The following is a 4,045-nucleotide window of genomic DNA, read 5'->3' on the forward strand; positions in this document are numbered from 1 at the left end:
AATTACCACCTTTAAAAATAATTTTATATACTTCTAAGAAATTTCGAGATTCTATCTATATGGTAGGAAGCACATTCTGAATAATGCAGAGAGAGGGGATACATATTTGTGGGGGGCATGAGAACAAACCTCAAGTCCTTTGGCTGTTTCCAAAGGTTTTCTTAAGTGTTCAGTGTTTGGATTCTGGGGGTAAGGGACAAGGTTGAGAAACTGATCCCAGTGTACAGAAGATGACAACTGATATGCAATAATGTAAGAAATAAAAGGAAACTAAATGGCCATTTAGGTCACTTTGACAGCTTTGAGCCCGAAAGGGTTTCTTTTCCAAAAACACACAGTCAAGAAACACTCACGCAATGGTGGAATGGGGCCATTTGAAAACATTTTCCACCATACAAGGTAAGAAGAAAAAAAAAATTTTCTAAGTCAACATTTTCAGAACTCTGCATATTTATTGAAGGCTTGCAAGAATTTGAGGTCCGTTTAAGAAAAAAGGGGGAACAGACGGCAGAGAGCTCGAGGGAAGGCACGATGGCGGATGTGCCGGGTCTCCACGAGGCCAGGGGAGACGGTTTCGCCACGGATGAGGACGGGGACGAGAGCATTCACAAGCTGAAAGAAAAAGAGAAAAAACGGAAGGGTCGAGGCTTTGGCTTCCAAGAGGGGTCGCGAGGGCGGATGCGGGAGCCTTATGACAGCGTGGAGCAGGACGATCACGAACTTGGACCGCAGCTCTCTGTTAAGGGCTGGATTCTACTTGACGCCAGAGTCCAGGAGGAGGCCACTGAAGAAGACGACCACGACAAATTCACAGAATACGGGGAAATAAAAAACATCCACCTCAATCTGGACAGGAGAACTGGATTCCTGAAGGGCTACGCTCTGCTGGAGTACGGAGCGTACCAGGAGGCCAGGCTGCTATGGAGGGACTCGGTGGACAGCATTTGATGGGGCAGCCCATCCGTGTTGACTGGTGTGTTGTTCGGGGTCCACGCCAGGGCAAGAGGAGAGGTGGCTGAGACGCAGCAGGAGTCCAGACCCGAGACGTTGCTGACAGGCCCTTTTGTCCGGGGTTCTCGCCGAGATTTCTGTGGACCAGGCAACTTTGGAGAAATGGGGCTGAGGTGGAACTTGCTGAGTTTCTATTGACTCTCTGACCTGCCTGCTTAGTGTTTGAATGATCAATAAATGTTCCATTTCTGTTTCCTACATTTAAAAGAAATCAAAATAAAAATAAGGCGGGGTATCTATGTAAGAACAAGAGTTGTGTTGTTTTCATTGCCAATCTCCCCAGACCCATGGAAGCCCTGAAAATTAACAGCCTCAAAACCATTGGAGCTGTGAAAACAAGGATAATAATATTAATTGGAATAACCAAATAATAGGCTTGGAGTTTCCCAAAAAGCCCTATCCACAGACAGCAGTCATTACTTGAACTTTCCAGATGCTCTAAGAAAAGCCTCCTTCTCAGCACTTCTTTGAATTTGAATTGACTCGGAGTCTGTTTGGTTTAAGCCACTCCACCCTCAGTGCGCTGTGGAGGAAGCACAGGCATTGTCCAACGGAGAGTGCCTGAGACAGCGTATGAGACGGAATAAACACAGCACTGACCAAAATGCTTCTAAGGGAAAAAAGTGCCAGGCGTGGGACGTCCATAGGTGGCGTTGATAAGCTCTGACATATTCCTGGGGACACAGAAGGCCACTTACATGCCTTAGACTATGTTGATGTCCAGGAAAGAACTAAGAAGCCCCTAATCTTTCTCCACTGGCTGAAATTGAAGGTCCCTGCAAGATGAACTGGAGGCCAAGGCAGAGTTATAAAGTGACAGAGTGTTGAAGTTGTGCCCCAACACGTGCAGAGAGCCTTTGGGGAAGGCTGAGAGATGTATTTCTTCAAGGCACCAAAGGGAACCTCTGTCCAATAATTAGCCATTAATGTATTTAAACTGAGACTTCAGTGTCCACACACGCAGAGAAGACAGACTTAGGCCAGAAAACCATGAAACAGTAAACCATCAACAACAACGACAACTACAACAAAAAATAAGAAGAAGAAGAACAAGAGAAATAAGCAGGGAATGGATCTGATTTCCAAAGTTGTCACATCGTATTACTTAAAACCTCCATTTTTCAAAATGAAATTATGAGTCAGTTAAAGAAACAAGGACTTATTGTCCCTATAGACTACTAAAGAGGAAACACTACAGCAACCGCTACTTGACCATCTCCAACATCCAGCCTGAGGACGAGGCTGACTATATCTGTGGTGCAGATTATAGCACTAGTGGTTCATATGGTTAAACACAGTGATCCAGATGAGTGGCGAAGTGGAACAAAAACTGTTTGCTCTACTCTGCCACCAAGGCTGCCACCTGGCTCCCAGAAACAGTGTCAGGTGGTCTGAACCCTCAAAAATATTGACTTTTTTCATTAGAAATTTCACAATGAGAAAACTAGATGCATTCTGACTCCTGTCAAGAGTTCTCTGGGAACCAGGCTGCTAGGCCAGGCTCCTATAGAGTGAACGGATCTGTAGCAATGATGGAACTGTAGCAACTGATCCTGTCACCCCGTGCTGGTTGCTACATTGTCACTACGTGGGGATGCAGGGACATTCTCCTTTCCAGATTCAAACACTGAGACTCCACTACATACTTCACTCCTGCCTCTTGGAGGATTATTTAAATTACCACCTTTAAAAATAATTTTATATACTTCTAAGAAATTTCGAGATTCTATCTATATGGTAGGAAGCACATTCTGAATAATGCAGAGAGAGGGGATACATATTTGTGGGGGGCATGAGAACAAACCTCAAGTCCTTTGGCTGTTTCCAAAGGTTTTCTTAAGTGTTCAGTGTTTGGATTCTGGGGGTAAGGGACAAGGTTGAGAAACTGATCCCAGTGTACAGAAGATGACAACTGATATGCAATAATGTAAGAAATAAAAGGAAACTAAATGGCCATTTAGGTCACTTTGACAGCTTTGAGCCCGAAAGGGTTTCTTTTCCAAAAACACACAGTCAAGAAACACTCACGCAATGGTGGAATGGGGCCATTTGAAAACATTTTCCACCATACAAGGTAAGAAGAAAAAAAAAATTTTCTAAGTCAACATTTTCAGAACTCTGCATATTTATTGAAGGCTTGCAAGAATTTGAGGTCCGTTTAAGAAAAAAGGGGGAACAGACGGCAGAGAGCTCGAGGGAAGGCACGATGGCGGATGTGCCGGGTCTCCACGAGGCCAGGGGAGACGGTTTCGCCACGGATGAGGACGGGGACGAGAGCATTCACAAGCTGAAAGAAAAAGAGAAAAAACGGAAGGGTCGAGGCTTTGGCTTCCAAGAGGGGTCGCGAGGGCGGATGCGGGAGCCTTATGACAGCGTGGAGCAGGACGATCACGAACTTGGACCGCAGCTCTCTGTTAAGGGCTGGATTCTACTTGACGCCAGAGTCCAGGAGGAGGCCACTGAAGAAGACGACCACGACAAATTCACAGAATACGGGGAAATAAAAAACATCCACCTCAATCTGGACAGGAGAACTGGATTCCTGAAGGGCTACGCTCTGCTGGAGTACGGAGCGTACCAGGAGGCCAGGCTGCTATGGAGGGACTCGGTGGACAGCATTTGATGGGGCAGCCCATCCGTGTTGACTGGTGTGTTGTTCGGGGTCCACGCCAGGGCAAGAGGAGAGGTGGCTGAGACGCAGCAGGAGTCCAGACCCGAGACGTTGCTGACAGGCCCTTTTGTCCGGGGTTCTCGCCGAGATTTCTGTGGACCAGGCAACTTTGGAGAAATGGGGCTGAGGTGGAACTTGCTGAGTTTCTATTGACTCTCTGACCTGCCTGCTTAGTGTTTGAATGATCAATAAATGTTCCATTTCTGTTTCCTACATTTAAAAGAAATCAAAATAAAAATAAGGCGGGGTATCTATGTAAGAACAAGAGTTGTGTTGTTTTCATTGCCAATCTCCCCAGACCCATGGAAGCCCTGAAAATTAACAGCCTCAAAACCATTGGAGCTGTGAAAACAAGGATAATAA

General features: G+C 45.9%; 2 pseudogenes; both read left to right on the forward strand.

Annotated features, from left to right (window-relative positions):
* The first annotated feature begins 531 nt into the window (after positions 1 to 531).
* On the forward strand, positions 532 to 1,054 carry LOC105812748 (annotated as a pseudogene).
* Positions 1,055 to 3,217: 2,163 nt separating this feature from the next.
* On the forward strand, positions 3,218 to 3,740 carry LOC105812757 (annotated as a pseudogene).
* The last annotated feature ends 305 nt before the right edge of the window (positions 3,741 to 4,045 follow it).

The sequence above is a fragment of the Propithecus coquereli genome, unplaced genomic scaffold (genome assembly GCF_000956105.1).
Source record: "Propithecus coquereli isolate 6110/MARCELLA unplaced genomic scaffold, Pcoq_1.0 Scaffold1070, whole genome shotgun sequence".
NCBI classification, from domain to species: Eukaryota; Metazoa; Chordata; class Mammalia; order Primates; family Indriidae; genus Propithecus; species Propithecus coquereli.